Below are 23,814 nucleotides of genomic sequence, written 5' to 3'. Positions count from 1 at the left end.
ATAAACCAATTACAATTCATAACATATCCGTATCATCATCTGTTATCAAATCTGTTTATCTCATACCAAGACATATAAGATCTTCAGTTTCATATACCAATCGTCACCATCCGACGTTGGTTTCTTAAATCTGTCCATTCTGAACTGTCTTCATCTTCCTTCGAATTTCTTCAAAAGAATTAGAACTCTGTAGTATTCACTGTATACTGTCCTGACTAAAACTATCTCATTACCCATCTGATAAGCTGATAGCTATTGTCATGTCATGATAATAAGTTATATCAATTAGTGCTAACATCCAGCACTAAAGCTGTACAAAAATCTTCCAATATCGGGCTAATACATTCTGACAGTCTGTCAATCTGTAAAACCATCTAAGAGAAAGTTCATGATATACTCTATCACGAATACAAACTCAAGCAAAATCACAATCTGACATAATCTACTGTGGTATTCTGATCTTTATGACCACTTTTCTGACATCGATCTGTGACATCTGGTCATGTTTGTACGTTATCTGGTACAAACTATTAGATATAGATTGGATAATCTGTCAATCTTAATCATATCATATTACACAATCTGTAAAAAGGACGGTAATTTCATTATGAAGCTATAGAAATGTACTCCCATTTCTATTTAGAACTCTACAATCTGTAATAAATCTTCTGATTTCTATCTTTCTGTATTTTCTGTTAGCGATTTAGACCTATCAGTATAATTTCTGCCAACATTTCAGTACAAATCTGTCACAACTGAATTAATCTTTCTATATAACAATTGTCTGTTCGAATATAATACATTCTCAATCATCAAACTGAAAAACTGAGTCCACTACGGTACATTTCTGACCCTATCTGTGATTTCAGATCCGAACTACTGATATAGATAATTCAGTTAATAACATAAATTAAAGAAGAAATACCTACCTGATATTCGGCTCTGACTATCGATATCAAGCTTTGCTGTACAATTCTGAAACATATTGACATCATAAGATACTCAGTCTTATACAAAACACAAAATCACATATCTGTTACTCTGTTCTGATTATTTCAATCAAGTTCTAAACATTCTGATCACATTCTTGAATTACTGTAACTCTTGAATTCAACTCTGATTCGGTTGAAACTGTATATACTCCCTCTAGTTCACACTAATCTGTAGCATATACGGATTCAAAACACAGTAATATCAAATCACAAATGAAATATCAATATCCTATACAGATCTAGTGAGTTCAGTGAACTCATAAAACAAGGATTTCTGATAATTATCTTCGTGTCGTTCTGATCAACTGCTATATCTTATCTTCAAATAAAATATGCTTCCCAAAAAAATATAAGATGTCTCAAATACTGATTTAGAATAATAACAATACTCAGCAGATATAAAGCAACAGTCGAATAAAATAATCTGCCAAATCATACAAAATCTATCTCTGACAATTCTGACATTTCTGAACTTTCTGGTCTTTCTGATATCCTATATGTCACTGATTAAAATCTCAACTGTATCAAAATCAATCTGTATACTAACTTCAGATAACGCATACTCTGAATACAATCTGTTTCAAGCAAGATTCTTATCTGAATATTTCTGTATACAATCACCACAGTTCTCAGAATATTCAATCGAATCTTCAAATATTCGATTCGATCAATTAAATACTGCAAATATATCAGAATCTCATAGATATAACAAGTATAGAATCATCAGAACATCTCTGAATAGACTGACACATGCCAAAGAGTATCACTAAATCAGATGTACTCCTGGTCGATACTCTTCTACTGATCTTTCAATTCATTCTGTACATTCAATGTTATTCTGTGCTGAACTCTAAAACAGCAATCAGTATCTAATCTGAATTCAATTCTGAAATCTATCTTTCTGATATAAAACAATTCTAAAACCTTATCTAGGCAAATATCAGCCAACTCATACATCATTGGCAGATCTGCCAATGCTAGGCTCGATTTCAGTACATCTACTGAATACATAAGGATACCATCTGTTCCTTTCTGTATTAATCGAGTCATATACAATACAAATATCAAATGAATTCTAAATCTAGAATCCTTATCGTGGTATCTCCACTGATCAGTCATCTCTGATCTGACTCTTACCATTTCTGGAAAAATTCTACAATATGTCTGTACTTGTTCAGCATATACATATCAATAATGCGTTCAAATCAGGAAACACAAGTACATCATAATCTATCTCTATTTCATTCTCATCTTACTGTAGTATACAATATATACAGAAATCTCTGATATCAACATTTCCTCAACAAGCAAGGACATCAATACTACAGTACATATAAACCCAACAGATACAGCATATTTCCATGCAACTCAGTCAAAGGTATTCTTAACAAATGCATTAGTATATATCAATACATATGCAATAGAATCAAAAAGAATAGTACCTGTTGTGAATTCTGGATCTATGTTTTCAAGTGAACTCTGTTCCCTACAATCTTCGGGAACGATTCTGGGGACAAACTTTAGCAAAGTGTCCCGGCTGTCCACAACTATTGCATCTACCAGTCACTCCCTGGCATTGCTCGGTGGGATGTCTCCTTCCGCAAGTCCTGCAATAGACTTCCGTATGACTAGGACTGGAACAACTTGAGCTAGAGGAACTACCTCCTAATTTCTTGAACAATTTCTTTCGAGCTTTCAGCAAATCTTGCTTCCCACTCGTGCTGCCGCGTTCAAATCGTAGAGGGTATTGCTGTGTCTGGGTTTGCTTCACGCTCAACCTTCCCAATTGTCTAATCAGACTTGCCTCCGCCCTCTTTGCTCTACTCAGGATGTCAGCAAAATAATAAGGTCGTTGCAAATTCATAAATGCAACTACCTCCGAATTCAGCCCTCTGATGAACTGATTCACTACAGCATTCATCATTTCCAGCTAAATGAGGAGCAAAATGCAGTAGAGTAGAGAATTTAGCAATATATTGGTCAATATTCAGCTGCCCTTGGCTCAAATTCTCAAACTCTAATTTCTTGTCCTCTCGGTACGAAGCTGAGAAAAATCTTCGATAGAATTCAGTTCTGAATATTTCCCACGACATCACTGTACCTCTCTGTGCCCACATTATTGTACTGGTAATCCACCAACTCCTGGCGGCTTCTTGTAACTGGTAAGACACCATTTTAACTCTCTGTTCATCTGTACAATCAAGTAAATCAAACAAGATTTCTATATCATCAAACCAGTTCTGACAGTCTTCAGATGTCTCGGTACCACTCAGAATCGGCGGTTGTAATAACTCAAATTCTTTCATCTTTTCTTCTAGCTGAGCTTCTGATGCATCTAGCTGTTCAGACGAAGTACTACCCCTTTCTGGAAATCTCCGAGGCGGTATATCTGAATGTCAAACAAATCAATACACAATCTGTATAATCTGTCTCAGCCCTCCTCTGATCATATACCTCTGATCCAGACTCGGTTCTGATTCAGGCTTATTAATTACATGCTGCAATCAACTCAGATAACAAACAACATGTAATAGGGAAAGCAATAAATCATGCTAGCACCCATAATGTAAATCAACATTAACATGATTCTCATGCTAGCAATCACATGCAAGGAAGAAAATTCAATCTACCCCGCTCATTCTCTGCTATCTCAGTCTGAAGAATCTATCAACTCTGATTATCTCAATCTAAAGGATCTATCGCTCTGATAATCTAAGTCTAAAGGAACTAACAGCTCTGATACCACCTGTTGTGGGGACCCGGACACTAATCATCTTCTCAATCATCTTTGGGATTTAATTATCAGTTCTGATAAACAGGGTCTAAAAATTTTTCTTTTAATAATGTAACTGCGGAAGGTAATGGAATCTAAATACTATACATGTCTGTATATAAAAATACAAATTCAGTATTAAAATACAATAATGTACAATATGCTAATCTAAGGTTCACTACTAAAGTTCTAGTAGTAAAATCCAATCTACTGCAAGTCCGGAATCACCACGCTAACTCGTCTTCTCTTATCGTCATCTCGACCCTGATACAGCCCCACCTGTTGTCATGCACACATACAAAACACGACAACAGCCGGATAACTCCGGTGAGAATAAATCCCAGTATAAAACATGGTAAGCATGTATATAAACACACTAGTTCATAAACCATGCGATCATGCATAAACTCAATATATATTTCATAATCTAGGAAATCAATCAAATAAGCATGCAACTCAAATCAGATAAACATGCATATAAACAATCTAAATCATAAAACATGCTAGCACAACTGAAAGCAATAACGATGGGTCCCATGATCTAGGAGCCACATCCATGTAGGCATGCAGTTCTAATCAAATCATGTCTAGACTTGACTCAATCTATAACTCTAGGGATCCCGGTGTGAATAAGACGTCACTGGCTGTCACCTACCCTACCAATCGAGGTGCTGTACGTCTTATTCCTAGACTTCGGCCTGATCTGTATCCACATCTACAAAGGGGCGGTGATCTTCCCCTAAGCTGAGATATCGCCGAACATCTAGAAGTCTGGATGATCTCGCAGACTTTCCTATCTTAATGCATGAATACACAATCTGTAAACAAGCATAATCATCTTAATGCAATGCAACATGATCTGTAAACAAAGCATAATTAGATAAAACATAAACAAGAATATAGTATGTGATTTATTGGGCAACTCAACGCGATCTCAATTGAGCTGTTCTTCCCGAATATCACATGAATTATACCTTTGTCGTCCCGATCTGATGAAGATGATGATCTGTATTCAACTCTGTCCATATCAATCTGAAAAGACAATATCGAATACGCTGTATCAGTAAATAACTCAATACACAATCTGTTCTTATCAATACTCAAATCAGTGTACAATCTGATCAATATCTGAACAAGATAAAATCTGATTCAAACCAATAATATCAAAATCTAATCAAAATCATATCTGAATCTGATCAATCTAACTCAACTGATGTTTCGACGGTATAATATTACAGTCTGAATAACCCCGTCAATCTGAATATCACAAATATAATACTGGAACTCATAATCCGTGTCAACATAATTCATACTCTGAATATTAACACAATTCTGATATATAATCTCAGTCAATATCTTTCAAAAATCATAATAATTACAGAAACAGTCTGTTCTTTAATCTGACTTCAATTCTATAATGTCTACGGTAGCAGAAACGCCATATCTGAATCATATTCAATTCTGACAATATCATAAATTCAAAACATGTCTAAACGTAACAAAACTTACGTCCAGTTATAGTCTGCGTTGATTGGAACACAGTACTGAAGTCGGATTTAAAATCAGACGGACGGATTTTACGTGACACTCAATTTCACGCCCGAGAGAACTTCGAGCATTCTTGCTCAATTCTTTCCTAATCTGAATGCTAGAGAATCACGTTTTGTATATATATATATATATATATATATATATATATATATATATATATATATATGGCATGCATAAGAAGCAACGTGGCCACCTCTCAAGTTTTTGCCCTTTTCTTTCAAAATTACGAAAATGCCATTGCCTCCAATAATTACGAAAATGCCATTGCCATCCAATAATTACGAAAATGCCATTGCCTCCAATAATTACGAAAATGCCATTTCCCTCAAAGAATTACGAAAATGCCATCCGAAATCACAAAAATGCCATTCAATAATTTAAATCAATTATTTAATTTTCGGGTTCTCACAAAAATGAAGACATCTCGGGCCTTACAATCCAGCTGTCCTTCAGTATCATCATCCTTGGTTTTTCCTGTTAGGTCTGCAAAATCATCAAACACAATATTTGTTGGAACTTTTCAGGTTCACAATCTTGATTTTGATGATAACAAAACTTGTTAATTGTGTTACTAATGATCTACCTTGGTTATGCAGAATCTAGGATCACTCACGAGATGTTTACATCGTAAAACTGAAGACCCAACTGATCGCACAAACTGAATCAGGCAAACTGGCTACGTCACTTGAGCTGTACAGCTGGTTGACAAGTTGATAGGTGATTCAGCAGGAAAACCTCAGAAGCCTGGCCAGCCGAAGGAGTGTTCAACTGATGAAGAAACCCAGCTGATCAGTCCAACTGAACGAATGTGAAATCAGTTCCACTGACGAGTCAACTGATTTCACCAGCCCAACTGAAAGATCAGTTCAAACTGACCAATACGAAGCATCAGTTGGAATCCTTCAGTTACGGTTGATGATAAATCCCTTCGAGTGGATTCCAGCTGTGCGAGAAGGTACAAAGCCATTATCCAGTCAAAGGACAATAATGGACGTTACATCAGAGCATTAAAGACAAAACGCTTCAGAGGGACAGTCAAAAAGACGAGACACATAGTTCAAGAAGCCGATTCAAATGCAACGAATACAATAAATGAATCTCACTGTATGATCAGATTCCTCCACCTATATAAAGAGAAGATCGGTGAAGACTAAAATAATAGAGGGAGCACATATACAATACTAAAGAGAAAATGGCACGCTCAATTGCATATCAGCTTTCAGAAGCACTTACGCCCGGAGGGAATTCTTCATCGTTGTATCAGCTTAGTTTAGAAACCACTTTCCCTCGGTGTGTGGGAACATTCTTGTTCAGTTTTCACACACATACTTACTCTCAATACCACCCAAAACAGTCTTGCACAAAGACGTTAAACTTGTGTATGTAGACGTTAAACTTGTGTATGTAGTTTTTCTCACATAGATGTTAAATAAGTGTTGACTAGAAGTTGTTGTTTTCAGTCGTAGCTAGTAGTTCAGTTTAGGCAGTGGATAAGTCCTAGCTGAGTGGGCTTGTACATGTAATTGTATAAACCAAAGTCTTCTAGTGTATCATATCCGTGGAGATAGAAGGGGTGACGTAGGAGCAGTTGAAGTCTCTGAACATCCATAAATATATCTTGTGTATTTAACTGATTAACTATCTCTTTAAAATCATTTGGATTAGTTAGAGTGTTCGTGTGTTCAGTTGTTACCATAACTGAAATACAAGAATGCAAAAACTAATATGTGTTCTTTCAGTTAGTCAGTTTACACAAGTTAAAATAATTTCTAACATTTCAGCTTTCTTTACGAAGTATTACTTCGAGTTTCTTCCGCTTGATTTAAAACCAAACTCGATTTAATTCATCGATGTTAATATTCTTAGAACAAGAGCTATTGAAGCTCATTGAAGGTGGTTGTGTGCGAAATGCATTCGAATGCGCTAGCACAAACGATCCATCAGTTGGTATCAGAGCATGTTGTTCTAAGAAGAACATTTGAAGAAAACTGTGTTTTAAAAGGTATTACTTTAAAATAGTGTTAAAAACTATTTGAAAATATTTATACGCCGCTCTTTGGTAAAGAGTTGAGAGGATTGGTCCTGCAATTTTCGTTATGACCACTTCTCCAATTTCCTAACCTCGGAGATCTTAATCAGCTTGCAGGGGACTGAAGAACATCTGTAAAGATGAACAGCTGAATTGCTCACTGAACAAGAAATCAGTTGCAAACCTACCAAGTCAGTTGTTCTTCAGACGAAACTCATTTATGTTGGGATGTTGGTCGATTCAATCACCAATTGAACTCCATGTGAGCCTAGTCAGAGTCTGCTCGACCAGTTGGGTAAGCACATAGTACAAGTTCAAACTAGTTTTACTCGTTTCTCTAGCAAATTGAACTCACAACTGACGTAGCAGTTCAAGCAGTCAAGACAACCAGCTGATGGTATATCCAGTTCTGTCATAGAAACCAACTGATATCTGATGTTGTTTAAAATATGCTATTGTTGTAGCAATTTTTTTCTTTCTCAACTGTATGTACTCATATGTAAATACATGAAAGTTTATTCAAATAAAACATTATGATTATTCAGTTATGTCTCTTTATGATTGAATAGATATTCTCAGTTATCTTGCCTATGATGCTTGAATGATTAAATGACTAATAAAAAAATTCTCAAATACGGGCTTTCATCCAGTTCCTGAGGGGGAGCGTTCTTTTTAGCTTAAAAACTTGTATTAAAATTCAGTTACTCTTTCGGTCAATCGATAAACTCTGTTTAAATTCTCATTTCCTTTCTACTCAGTTTTAAAAAGAGGATTTTTCTTTTGTATTCAAAATCTCTTTAATTCAGTTGTTAAGAGGGAGCTTTCGACATTTTGAATGTACTAACTCTGAAACTGAATATATTAAGCTTAACTGCTCAAGTTTTGTAACCATAAAAAAGAGAGAGATTGTTGGAACTTTTCAGGTTCGCAATTGTGGGGACCTGGACGCTAATCATATTCTTAATCATCATTGAGACAATTAAATCAATTATAATAAACAGGGTCTATTTTTTTTTAAAAAAATATAGTATTAAATGCGGAACGTTATGGAATTCAATCTAATATACATATCAGTATAAAAGTACATGTCTTGTACAAGATACATCAAACTTAAACTAAGGTTCAACGACTAAATGTCCAGTGCTGAATCCTATCTACAGCAACGTCAAAGTCCGTAGTCTCCACTCTAATCACGATCTCTCATCATCTTCTCGACCCCGATCATGTCCCACCTGTTGTCATGTACACATAAAAACACGACAAAAGTTGGATAATTCCGATGAGAAATACATCCCAGTATAAATCAATGAAACATGCAATCATATAAACAATGTAAAAGCATGTAACAAATATCAGGAACATGTATCAAAATAGGAAACATAATCAATATAAAATCGTTAATCAGACTTGTGACTCCACGTCTCAGACTAGACTCAATCCTCGTCTAGGGATCCCGGTTTCCAGACGTTGGTATCCCATATCGAACATCAGTAATAGAAGAAACTCCAATTCTATCCACTTCGATATAACCAAACATCCGGTGTCTTGACCTATCCGTCACAGACTTTAGCACTTTCGATAATTCACTATCTTGTGACAATGTGCAATGTGCCAGTGACGATTCCATCACTATCGACACATATGTCACAAGATCACTCGTCTAATACTCGTCTAATACATGCTTTCTATAAACCAATAGAACAAGCATATCAAATCAAATCAATGCACATAATAACAATAAATATGTGATTTAGGGAAACTCAAGTATATCATACTCGAGTCGTTCTCCCGGTACCACATTGACTTATACCTTTCTTTTATTACAGTTCTGAAGTCGTTCCTGTCTGGAATTCAAAGTCTGTCAATACTCAATCTGGCAATGACAATATCAATAATAACATATCAATATACTGCTCAAATCAATACCAATCTGAGCAATCTGGATTTAATTCAAAACCAACGGCATAACGGAACAATCTCGATATCCCGGTCAATACAATCTCAACAGATATTAATTACCCCAACTCATAATCAATAACAACACCAATCTGATATCAAATCTCAATCATATTCAATCATAAAATCATAACAATTCCATAATCAATCTGTTTCTTAATCTGACTTCGATTCTACGATGTCTAACATGTCAAGAACATCATATATGAATCCTATCTGATTCTGGCAATACCATAATTTCAAAACATATCAAAACGTAACAAAACTTACGTCCAGTTGTAGCTTGCGTTGATAGGAACACAGTACTGAAGTCGGATTCAAAATCGGACGAGCGGATCTTTCACAAACTTCAAATTTCTAAAATAAAAGGCGTAAGGATTTTCTACATTTATTCTCGTTCATTTTCTCGATTCTTTTCCTTTTTGAAACGGATGAAGACTCATGTATATATATACATTGCATGGTTTACAAAATGTGGCATGATTTTTTAAGCAGCACGTCTCGCGCATATGCGCGACCTATCTCGGCGCATATGCGCGAGACCTTATGTATCGGCTCGTCTTCATCATAGCTTCTCGCGCATATGCGCGTCCCTCACTCGGCGCATATGCGCGAGGTCCTGCACAGTTCTTCACAACTCTCGGGTACCCTCGCGCACATGCGCGGATACCCATCACGCATATGCCTCGCGCATATGCGCCCTGTCCGGTCACGCATATGCGCGAGGTGTTCTGTCCTCGCACATAATTCCATCTTATTTCCGCCTATCCCGGTCTAATCCGTTCCATCTATAATCACATTACAATTACCAACAAATCATATCAGAATACAGTAATCAAAATCTCGGGCATTACAACAATCTTGATTTTGATGATAACAAAACTTGTTAACTGTGTTACTAATGATCTACCTTAATTATGCAGAATCTAGGATCACTCACGAGATGTTTACATAGCAAAACTGAAGACCCAACTGATCGTACAAATTGATCAATCTAACTGGCTACGTCACTTGAGCATGTACAGCTGGTTGACCAGTTGATAGGTGATTCAGCAGGAAAACCTCAGAAGCCTGACCAGCCGAATGAGTGTTCAACTGCTGAAGAAACCCAGCTGATCAGTCCAACTGAACGAATGTGAAATCAGTTCAACTGACGAGTCAACTGATTTCACCAGCCCAACTGAAAGATCAGTTCAAACTGACCAATACGAAGCATCAGTTAGAATCCTTCAGTTATGGTGGATGATAAATCCCTTCGAGTGGATTCCAGCTGTGCGAGAAGGTACAAAGCCATTATCCAGTCCAAGGACAATAATGGACGTTGCATCAGAGCATTAAAGACAAAACGCTTCAGAGGGACAGTCAAAAAGACGAGACACATAGTCCAAGAAGCCGATTCAAATGCAACGGATACAATAAATGAGTCTCACTGTACGATCAGATTCCTCCACCTATATAAAGAGAAGATCGGTGAAGACTAAAATAATAGAGGGAGCACATATACAATACTAAAGAGAAAAGGGCACGCTCAGTTGCATATCAGCTTTCAGAAGCACTTAAGCCCGGAGGGAATTCTTCATCGTTGTTTCAGCTTAGTTTAGAAGCCAATTTCCCTCAGTGTGTGAGAACATTCTTGTTCAGTTCTTACACACATACTTACTCTCAATACCACCCAAAACAGTCCTGCACAAAGACGTTAAACTTGTATATGTAGTTTTTCTCACATAGACGTTAAATAAATTTTGACTGTAAGTTGTTGTTTTCAGTCGTAGCTAGTAGTTCAGTTTAGGCAATGGATAAGTCCTAGCTGAGTGGGCTTGTACATGTAATTGTATAAACCAAAGTCTTCTAGTGTATCATATCCGTGGAGATAGAAGGGGTGACGTAGGAGCAGTTGAAGTCTCTGAACATCCATAAACATATCTTGTGTATTTAACTGATTAACTATCTCTTTAAAATCGTTTTGATTAGTTAGAGTGTCCGTGTGTTCAGTTGTTACCATAACTGAAATACAAGAATGCAAAGACTAATATGTGTTATTTCAGTTAGTCAGTTTATACAAGTTAAAATAGTTTCTAACATTTCAGCTTTCTTTACGAAGGATTACTTCGAGTTTCTTCCGATTAATTTAAAACCAAACTCGATTTAATTCATCTGTGTTAATATTCTTAGATAACGAGCTATTGAAGCTCATTGAAGGTTGTTCTGTGTGAAATGCCTTCGAAGGCGCTAGCACAAACGATCCATAAATATTAATTGATTCCATAGTTATCCTAGTTCTCAAATTAAACACACGATAGGCCCGGCTATTCATTGAGTATCCAAGAAATAGGCTTTTATCACTTTTCGAATCAAATTTTGCAAGATTATCTCGTTCATTTAAAACACAACAAACACAACCAAAGAATGAAAATATTTAATATTTGGTTTCTTTCCCATGATGATTTTATAGGATGTCATAGTAGATCCACTCCTTAAAAATACACGGTTGGAAATGTGACATGCCGTGTTTAAAACTTCGGCCCAAAAATATTTTGACACATTCTTGGAACTTTGCATGACCCAAGCCATTTCTTGAAGGGTTCGATTTTTCCTTTCCGCTATGCCGTTTTGTTGTGGGGTATTCAGAGCTGAAAATTTATGAGTGATACCTTTCTTATCGCACAAAGAATTAAAATGAGAATTTTGGAACTCTTTACCATGATCGGTTCTTATTTTAGCCACCCTTACTTCATGCAAATTGTTTATTCTAGCATGCAATTTCTTAAAAACATCAAAAATATCAGATTTTTCTCTAAGGAAACTTACCCAAGTAAAACACAAAAAATCATCAACACAAACAAACGAATATTTCTTACCATCCAAGCTCTCAACATCCATTGCACCCATTAGATCCATATGCAAGAGTTCAAGACATCATGTTGTCCCAAAGTGTTGCAACACTTGTTACCTTTCTGAACACGGTCCACACACATCTTGAAGTTAAATTGGGCAACCTCTCACAATATCAAACTTACATGGATTCTTCGAAGTCTTGAAGCTCACGTGTCCCAATTTTTGATGTCATATGTCCAAATCACTTACCTTGGCACTTCGGCAATCGTCGCTTCTCCCAATTGATAGCAATTGTCAGCAGATCGAGCGCCTGGCATTACACAAACATTGGTATCATTAAAAACTTCACAATTATTTTTACTGAACCTAACATGCGAATCATCATCACAGAGTGAACTTATGCTTATTAATTTTGAATTAAGTCCTTCAACGTGTAGAAAATTATGAAGTTCAGGAAGCCCATCAACATTCATGGTTCCATTCTCTACAACTCTTCATTTAGCACCACCACCATATGTTAAACTCCCACTTTTTACTTCATCATAATCCATGAGGTGTTTTTTGGATCTGTTCATGTGGTATGAGCACCCACTGTCAAAGTATCATGCACCTGCAATGTTAATTTTTAAAGAGGTATAAATAACATTACATCGAATTACAGCTATGAGTACCCAGATTTTCTTTGCAGGAGATTTATTGGCTACGGTGTTGTGCTTGGTGTTGTGCAACACCCTATTTGATTGCCAATTTAGGTAGTCAGCTCTTAGTTTTTAGCAGAAAGGTTTGATGTGCCCAGGCTTCTGGCAGTTGTGCCAGATAAACTGTCAATTTATTTGCTTTGGTTTAGAAGTTGACACTGGCTTTTTGGATTGTGACATCTTCACTGGAGGACCAACTTTCAAATGAGACGAGGAAACTCTGATTTGTTTCGGCCTTTGTTCCGAGACAAGCTTTGAGATTGACAGAGTTTTCACAGGTGGGTTAACCATTCAAGGGACCGAATTGTCTTCACTTCCCTTCAAAACACAGTTGATTTTGATCCGGATTTGGAAGATTCGCCATGTTCATATACGCTTTCAACATATCCAAGACCAGCTATGCTATCATTTCCCATTGTTAGCATTGAGTCAAGTTTTGATGAACTTGAGTTGAATTTTGTAAGAGTTTTTGAGGCCTTCTCAAGATCATCCTAGACTTTGCAAAGTTCAAGATCATTTCTACTCAATAAGATTTCAAGTCGAGACAAACTGCTTTTGTAATGCCCGAGATTTGCATTCTAGTAATCTGAGATTATTGCTTTTGAATTGATATGATTATAGACGGATCATTTCGAGAGCAGATTGGGCAAAGTATATGAATTACACAATTTTTGTAATGCCCAAGAATTTGATTAACGTAATCTGAGATGATTAACGTAATCTGAGATGATTTATCGACGATGAACGGATGTGAGCATAGTTGGACCACTCCGAGACAGATTGGTTAACACATATGAGTTATGTGATTTTCGGGCAGAATGTCTGGCGCCCGAGCGGTGGTTCTTGACCGCTCGAGCGCCAATGTTAAACCAAGATGGTTCCGGGCAGAAAGCTTGGCGCCCGGGCGGTAGTTTTTGACCGCCCGAGCGCCATCGGGTAATGCAGGGAGGCAGAGCGCTTCGCGCCCGGGCGGCAGATTTTTACCGCCCGAGCGCCGAGCGAGCGCCCGGGCGGGAATTTCTTACCGCCCGAGCGCGATGCGTGTCGCGTGAAGGATGTGCCATTTGTCTTATTGCATGTGCGAGATATATATATATATATATATATATATATATATATATATATATATATATATATATATATATATATATATATATATATTATATATCATGAATTCTTTCAGAATTCATAAGAAGGAAACGAAGGGAATCGAAAAAGGTTTCAGAAAAAGGAAAGAAAATCCTTACGCCTTTTCTGAGAAATCCACCCGTCCGATTTTGAATCCGACTTCGGTATTGAGTACCTATCGAAGTAGGCTACAACTGGACGTAAGTTTTGCTACGTTTTGATATGATTTGAAATTATGGTATTGTCAGAATCTGATATGATTCATATATGATGTTCTTGGCATGTTAGACATCGTATAATCAAAACCGGAGTGAGAAACAGATACCATATGAAATTGTTATGAATTTCGGAGTTGATTTGATATCAGAATTGAGTTGTTATTGATTAGGAGATGTTGGGATTGATATCTGACTAATATGGTAGGGCTGGATATATTGAAATTATGACGTTGTGTTGTTGAAACAGAATTTGATTTAATTCTGATTATATCCAGTATTGTTTGGATGGTGTATTGATATTGTACCCTCGATATCGTTATTGTCAGACTGAGTATTGACAGGCTTGGGGTTCGAGACTTCGACAGAGTCAGAATAGCAGAAAGAAATGTATAAATTAATGTTGTGTTGGGATTGCACAACTCGAGTAAGGTTTGACTCGAGTCTCCCTAAATCACATACTTAGATTATTACATTGAGATTTGTAATTGATAAGATTGATGTTGTTGTCTATTGATTTATAGTCATTGCATGTATTGATTACTGAGTTGTTGAGTCATTGGCTGATTCGCCTAGTCACCGACTGAGTCGTCCGGTTATTGACTGATTCGTCTAGCTATCAGCTGTTTCGCCTAGCTATTGGCTGATTCGCTTATCTATTGACTGATTCGTCTATTTATTGACTGATTCGTCTATCTATTGACTGATTCGTCTAGCTATCGGCTGTTTCGCCTAGCTATTGGCTGATTCGCTTAAATCTTGACTGAGTCGTCAATTCTGCGGCTGATTCGCCAGACACTATATCGGGATCCCTAGGTTAGAGTTGAGTCGAGTCTGAGACGACGCGTTGTTTGAGTCTGAGTGTGATTCATTATTTGTTATTGATTTATGTTTCTGATTTGATACATGTTATGAATGTTAATTATATGCTTTTATATATGTTTTTATATGATTGCATGTTTACATTGTTTATACTGGGAGTTATTCTCACCGGAGTTATCCGGCTGTTGTCTTGTTTTGTATGTGTGCATGACAACAGGTGGGGCTGGATCAGGGTCAAGAAGAGGATGAGAGAAGATAGATAGCGTGGAGATCCGGGCTTTGCAGCAACTTAGGATTCAGCTTTGATTTATAGTTGAACCTAGTTTAATTGTGTAGATAACACAAGAATTGTATGTTCATGTTAATATGTAATTTGAATTGAATTACATTACGTTTCCGCTTTGTATATTAAAAGAAAAATTTTTTTGACCCTGTTTATAATTGATTAATTAGTCCCAATGATGATTAAGAACTTGATTAGCGTCCGGGTCCCCACAACAGGTGGTATCAGAGCCGTAGGTACTAGAACTGTGGCTTCTTGAGATTGAGATAGAAGAGGCTAGTGAGCGGGGTAGATTGAATTTTCTTTCCTTGCTTGTGATTGCTAGCATGACTTACTGCTTTATATAATACATGTTACTTGATTTATCTGATTTGATTTTGTAATATGTATTATTGGGCACGAATCTGAATTGATTCTCGATCAGCAGTAAGATGATCGGAGGAGAGACTGAATTGAAACAGGTTTGTTGGATTGGATTACTAATCCTTTTGAGTTTCAGATATGCCTCCTAGACGAATTCCAGAACAGGGTAGTACATCGAATCCTCCAATGGATGTAACACCGACTCCCATGGAAACCTTGCTGAAGAGGTTTCAATCATTCAAACCACCCACTCTGAAAGGTACTGAGACATCAGTTGAGTGTGAGAGTTGGCTGAATGATATCGAAAAGCTGTTTGAATTGCTGGAGTATAGCGATGAGCGTCGAATTAAGTTGATTGGGAACCAGTTGCATGATGTTGCAAAGAGCTGGTGGAGTACGATGAAGAGGGCCTTGGAGCAACGAGGTACGACTACTACTTGGGATGTATTTAAAAACTGAATTTTATCAGAGATTTTTCCCAGTGTCGTACAGGAAAGACAAGGGGGCAGAGTTTGCCAATTTGAGACAGGGTCAGCTGAACATTGAAGAATATGTGACCAAGTTCTCTACCTTGTTGAAGTTCGCTCCACATGTGGCTGATAATGATGAAGCCGTGGCTGATCAGTTCATCAATGGCTTGAATCCTGATATCTTTACATTGGTGAACACAGGGCGACCAAATAACTTTGCTGATGCCATGAATAGAGCAAAGGGCGCTGAAGCAGGCCTGATAAGGCAGCGAGGAGCTGCATTTGTTCCTCCGGTGTCGAGACCACAGCAACCACTTCCCCGATTCGAGGGTGGTAGTAGCAGTGGTGGAAAGAAAGATTTTCTGAAGGCTAGAGGAAAGCAGTTTAAGAAGTCTGGCGGCAGTTCTTCTAGTTCCAGTGGTCCCCAACAGAGTTATACCGGGGCTTATTGCGGAAATTGTGGAGGGAGACATTCCACTGAACAGTGCCAAGGAGTACTTGGTAGCTACCACTTCTGCAAACAACAGGGACATTTTTCCAGAATGTGTCCACAGAAAGGTTCTCAAAGATTTCAGGGAACCGAATCATCTGGATCAGTAGCACAGTGGAGTAGACAATCAGCTGCTGTTCCTTCATTTCAGCCAGCACCATCTCAGTCACAGCAGAGGCCAGGAGGAAGCCAGATAGTCGGCCAGCCTCCTAGACAGCAGGCCAGATTATTTTCTTTGACCGAGGAGCAGGCTGAGGAAGCACCAGATGAGTGATGTTGCAGGTAACGATTCTTGATATAGTTATCCTGCTTTTGTACTGATAGATGCGGGTGCTTCACCTATATTAGTTTTGAATGAATTGCATTGAGATATGCTTTGCCCGTTGAGTTTTATTTACTGTAGTGTATGCCTTGCTCCGTTGGGGAGAGTTTTTATAGCAGTGAATGCTGTAAGACGATGTATACTACAGTAGAATGAGAATGAGACTGAGTTAGAGCTTGTGATAGCTGGTATTGTACTGGGGTTGTCTAATTTTGGGACTGCATTACGGATATTGATATGCGGACCAAGTACAGAGCTACCTAGATTGATTCCAGAAGATGGTGAGAATGGGACCTGAAATGGCCAAGAGATGAGTATTGTACGATAAGGATTCTAGATTGAGGATTCCTTTAATAATTCGTACTAGCTATGACTCGAGTATTACAGAAAGGAGCAGAGATAATCCTTATGTATTCAGTTGATTTACTGAAGTTGAGTCTATCATTGGCTGATTTACCAATGATATGAAAGTTATTGATGTTTTTTTTTCCCCGATAAGATTTCAGATTTTATTTCAGGCAGGGAGATTGATTTTAGCCTTGATTGGATATAAAAAAAAAACAGCTGAAATGGCGAATCCTGATTGAGACAGATGGCATTCAGGATGTGTTATATCCAAGGATGATGTTTCTGTTGATTTTAGCAGAAATAAACTGTAATTAGTTGGCTGTAGTAGATATCAGTGTCAGATATTTGCGATTGTATGAGTTTATCGGATCAGTACTGATTAGTGATGTCTGGAATTTGACTGAATATTGTTGTTATTCTGAATTCGGGTTTGAATCAGATCGAAGACAGTGTTGGTGGAAACAAATGAAAGCTGATATAGCTGAATTTGTAACCAAATGTCTGAATTGTCAATAGGTGGAAGCTGAGAGAAAGAAAACAGGAGGATTAGTACAGAGTTTGTCTATTCCTGAAAAGAAATGAGATCACATTTCCATAGATTTGTAATGAAATTACTGAGATCCTCCCGGAGTCGTGATGTGATTTGGGACTGACAGATTGACCAAATCCGCATGTTTTATTCTGTACGAGATGACGTACAGACATGACCAGATGACTGAGATTTATGTCAAACAGGTAATCACACTGCCTAGCGTGCCAAAGCCGATTGTTTTAGACCATGATCCTCGGTCTATATTGCACTTTGGGTAGAGTTTGCAGTAGGCTCTAAGTACGAAGGTACATCTTAGTACCGCATATCATCCATAGACCGATGGATAGTCTGAGCAGATGCTCCAGATATTGGAGGATGCTGAGAACAGTAGTGCTTGATTTTAGCGCTAGCTGGCAAGATATACTGCCATTTTGTGAGTTTTCGTACAACAATAGCTATCATACGAGTATTGAAATAGCTTCTTTCAAAACGTTGTACGGAAAGAAATGGGGATTTCCTCTTTATTGAGATGAGAACTATCTTTATTGATGCTTCATATGAGGATTCAGTGAAGTCGTCAGGGCATAGAAGAAGATACTTGGGAAATAGAGTCAGACATGAGACAAAGATTCCCCGAGTTATTTAACTGATGTGAGTTTTCTATTCAGTTTTGTGATATACCTTCTTATTGATACGATTGATTGCCTGTGATTTCGAGGACGAAATCGTATCTTAGGGGGGGAGAAATGTAATGCCAAAGAATTTGATTAACGTAATCTGAGATGATTAACGTAATCTGAGATGATTTATCGACGATGAACGGATGTGAGCATAGTTGGACCACTCCGAGACAGATTGGTTAACACATATGAGTTATGTGATTTTCGGGCAGAATGTCTGGCGCCCGAGCGGTGGTTCTTGACCGCTCGAGCGCCAATGTTAAACCAAGATGGTTCCGGGCAGAAAGCTTGGCGCCCGGGCGGTAGTTTTTGACCGCCCGAGCACCATCGGGTAATGCAGGGAGGCAGAGCGCTTCGCGCCCGGGCGGCAGATTTTTACCGCCCGAGCGCCGAGCGAGCGCCCGGGCGGGAATTTCTTACCGCCCGAGCGCGATGCGTGTCGCGTGAAGGATGTGCCATTTGTCTTATTGCATGTGCGAGATATATATATATATATATATATATATATATATATATATATATATATATATATATATATATATATATATATCATGAATTCTTTCAGAATTCATAAGAAGGAAACGAAGGGAATCGAAAAAGGTTTCAGAAAAAGGAAAGAAAATCCTTACGCCTTTTCTGAGAAATCCGCCCGTCCGATTTTGAATCCGACTTCGGTATTGAGTACCTATCGAAGTAGGCTACAACTGGACGTAAGTTTTGCTACGTTTTGATATGATTTGAAATTATGGTATTGTCAGAATCTGATATGATTCATATATGATGTTCTTGGCATGTTAGACATCGTATAATCAAAACCGGAGTGAGAAACAGATACCATATGAAATTGTTATGAATTTCGGAGTTGATTTGATATCAGAATTGAGTTGTTATTGATTAGGAGATGTTGGGATTGATATCTGACTAATATGGTAGGGCTGGATATATTGAAATTATGACGTTGTGTTGTTGAAACAGAATTTGATTTAATTCTGATTATATCCAGTATTGTTTGGATGGTGTATTGATATTGTACCCTCGATATCGTTATTGTCAGACTGAGTATTGACAGGCTTGGGGTTCGAGACTTCGACAGAGTCAGAATAGCAGAAAGAAATGTATAAATTAATGTTGTGTTGGGATTGCACAACTCGAGTAAGGTTTGACTCGAGTCTCCCTAAATCACATACTTAGATTATTACATTGAGATTTGTAATTGATAAGATTGATGTTGTTGTCTATTGATTTATAGTCATTGCATGTATTGATTACTGAGTTGTTGAGTCATTGGCTGATTCGCCTAGTCACCGACTGAGTCGTCCGGTTATTGACTGATTCGTCTAGCTATCGGCTGTTTCGCCTAGCTATTGGCTGATTCGCTTATCTATTGACTGATTCGTCTATTTATTGACTGATTCGTCTATCTATTGACTGATTCGTCTAGCTATCGGCTGTTTCGCCTAGCTATTGGCTGATTCGCTTAAATCTTGACTGAGTCGTCAATTCTGCGGCTGATTCGCCCAGACACTATATCGGGATCCCTAGGTTAGAGTTGAGTCGAGTCTGAGACGACGCGTTGTTTGAGTCTGAGTGTGATTCATTATTTGTTATTGATTTATGTTTCTGATTTGATACATGTTATGAATGTTAATTATATGCTTTTATATATGTTTTTATATGATTGCATGTTTACATTGTTTATACTGGGAGTTATTCTCACCGGAGTTATCCGGCTGTTGTCTTGTTTTGTATGTGTGCATGACAACAGGTGGGGCTGGATCAGGGTCAAGAAGAGGATGAGAGAAGATAGATAGCGTGGAGATCCGGGCTTTGCAGCAACTTAGGATTCAGCTTTGATTTATAGTTGAACCTAGTTTAATTGTGTAGATAACACAAGAATTGTATGTTCATGTTAATATGTAATTTGAATTGAATTACATTACGTTTCCGCTTTGTATATTAAAAGAAAAATTTTTTTGACCCTGTTTATAATTGATTAATTAGTCCCAATGATGATTAAGAACTTGATTAGCGTCCGGGTCCCCACAATTTTGGACAGAACTATTGACGCCCGAGCGGTAGTTTTTGACCGCCCGAGATGGGTTTTATAAAATGTTGGGTTACAAAAACTTATAACAATCTTGATTTTGATGATATCATAACTTTTTGTTTTATTTCTAACATATTTACTCAAGTTTGGAGTCGATTGATATTGTTACGCCTTAAACGCATACAAATCTCGAGGATGAGATTAATGTTTTTAATGCTGTAACATATCCCAAAGTTTTTGTTTTGATGATACCAAAACTTGGATTAAAAATGTACTAATGTTTTATATTGAGGCATGCAGGAAATTAAGAACAAGGTTACGTTCGGAAGATCCGAAATTTGGTTCGGACGTTCCGAAATTGTGCCAATCAGAAGCAAAATAGAAGCTGTTCGGAAGCTGCGAGGAGCAAGTTCGGACGTTCCGAAGACTGGATCGGACGTTCCGAACACAAGCAATCAAATCACTTCAATCCGGAGACAAATTGATCTGACTGTTGATTGAGTAGATTTCGGACGCTACGATGGACATAATCGGAAGCTACGAAGTGTTGAAGATTTCAAATCTCCGAAAACGCGGGAATGTTCGGACGGTACGAACTGGAGTTCGGACCTTCCGAAGTTGTTCATACACTGTCTAAAAGAACTGTTCAGAAGAAACGAAGTTTGATCGATCCCTCCGAAGCATATGTTCGGACCCTACGAAGTCAAGAACGGAAGATCCGAAGTCATGCCAGAATTACGCAAATTGATTTCAATCACATCGGAAGTTCCGAAGCACAAACGGAAGATCCGAACCTTGGCGTCCAAGACTAGTATAAATAGGCCTTTGATGATGCATTCTCAATCATCCCACTCCATTCTCTCTTGTCTCTTACAAAGCTTTCTACTATCTCTTGTGTGCGTTGATTAAAAGAGTTGTAATATCAAAAGAGTTGTAGAAAAAGAGTGAAAGTAATACTCTCGAGTGGGTTGTAAAGTTCGTGGCTATCTGTAGTAGCCCGAATTCCAAATTGGGTAATTAACGGATTAATGGTGATTAAGAAGGTTTAATGTGTAATTTTGACCGAGTCATGATCGGACGGACCGAAGATGGTTCAGAAGCACCGAAGAGTTCGGAAGGTCCGAAGTGAGTTCGGTGGATCCGATCATTAGGTGTCAAGAGTTGATCGACACGTGGGAGTTCGGACGTTCCGAAGTGTAGGTTCGGTGGATCCGATCATGAGGTGTCAAGAGCAGCTGGACACGTGCATGTTCGGACGGTCCGAAGTGTATGATCGGAGGATCCGATCATGAGCTGTCAAGAGCCAATGGACACGTAGCGTTCGGACGTTCCGAAGTGGTGTTCGGAGGATCCGAATATGGCCTATAAATAGTGCTCGGATTTCTCATTTGTGACTTGCCATTCCTTGAGTTAAGTCTCCTCTTTGAGAGTTTTGGAAGGATTCTAGGGCTAGTTGTTGTTCGAGCGATAGCCAAGAGCTGCCGGGATTGGTAGCATAGCAGCGCCGGAGTTTCGAGGCAATCGACATCAAAGGGCTGTCGACGGACGAAGGTAAACCCTAAACCTTTGGTAGTACTAGGGAGTACTGGTTTTGCTAGCCGAGCATGGTAGTATTGTTCATTGGGTATGCTTTTGATGCGTAGGCTTGTTCTAGACCTGATTTAGCGGTGTTGCGTAAGGCTAGGCTTGCTGTGATAGAAGTACGAAAGTACTATCCGAGATATCCTGGTTGAGTATACATTCATATATGTGTTGCATGATTATGTGGTGCATTGATATATGTCATATGATGCATGCTATTATGTCACGGTTATTACTGCACGTTGCATTTCATGTTGAGCCGTATTCTCCTTTGAGATAGCCTTTACTGTTGAGCTGTATCTCTTTCGAGATAAGCTATATCTTGGGGCCGCTCAGCCCTGTCTTGTGGACGCATGGACACCGAGAGTACACAGTGGCCGACGGGTCGGGAGGGCTTCGGTGGTCCGGGACATTTTAGGTCCACGTCTGTCTTGTAGTGGATGCAGTGACCCAGAGGTGTACCGCGCGGCACTATCCACTTGGCGCCTCTAGACTGAGCATTGTTGAGATCCTTTTGTGACTCCTGTTTCTTGACTACCCCGGTATCATGATCATAGCATGTGCATTTCATATAGGTCTGTATACTCATACTTTTGTACTGGGCGTTCTTATCGCTCACGTCCTCGGTTTTGTTTATTCTTGGACACCCCATTCCCTCGGGGCAGGCCTCAGGTTGGACAGCTCAGGAGGAGCAGGAGGAGGACGTTGAGTAGCTGGTTGGTTTAGTTTATCGGTATTGTTTTGATTCGATATGGTTGTATTGGGTATTTTTATTTTGAGTTATTCTAGACTTCGATTGAGTTGTATAATCGGTATTTGTGTTGACTTTTCCGCTGTTATCTCTGATTATTGTTAATTAGGTTAATTGCATGCTTAGTTTTTGATTAGTAGGTGATTCTGGAACGGGTCACTACATTTATGGTATCAGAGTATGCATACGATTTTGGGATATAGATTCTGTTTTGGGATTTCCGTTTACTAGTTCCCCATTCTATGTTGTAGCAAGGGCTGACCACTTTGGTGATGAGAGTAGTCAGGGAAGTGTAGGTCGTTGGGGTGACCAGGACGATCTGTTAAGCGTCATAAGTTACCGCATGTTTCTCTAGATGTCATTCTTTCCGTTTCTACTCCGATGGGTCATTCGGTTTTAGCCAAGCGTCTAGTGATGGGTTGTCCCTTAGATTTGGAGGGTAATGATGTTGTTATTTTCGTTTTGTTCATTCTCTTGCCTTGATTTCGAGGACGAAATCGTTTTAAGGGGGGGAGAATGTAGTAGCCCGAATTCCAAATTGGGTAATTAACGGATTAATGGTGATTAAGAAGGTTTAATGTGTAATTTTGACCGAGTCATGATCGGACGGACCGAAGATGGTTCAGAAGCACCGAAGAGTTCGGAAGGTCCGAAGTGAGTTCGGTGGATCCGATCATTAGGTGTCAAGAGTTGATCGACACGTGGGAGTTCGGACGTTCCGAAGTGTAGGTTCGGTGGATCCGATCATGAGGTGTCAAGAGCAGCTGGACACGTGCATGTTCGGACGGTCCGAAGTGTATGATCGGAGGATCCGATCATGAGCTGTCAAGAGCCAATGGACACGTAGCGTTCGGACGTTCCGAAGTGGTGTTCGGAGGATCCGAATATGGCCTATAAATAGTGCTCGGATTTCTCATTTGTGACTTGCCATTCCTTGAGTTAAGTCTC

Source organism: Primulina eburnea, chromosome 9 (genome assembly GCF_022965805.1).
Source record: "Primulina eburnea isolate SZY01 chromosome 9, ASM2296580v1, whole genome shotgun sequence".
Classification (NCBI taxonomy): domain Eukaryota; kingdom Viridiplantae; phylum Streptophyta; class Magnoliopsida; order Lamiales; family Gesneriaceae; genus Primulina; species Primulina eburnea.
This window is presented reverse-complemented; position numbering follows the sequence as displayed.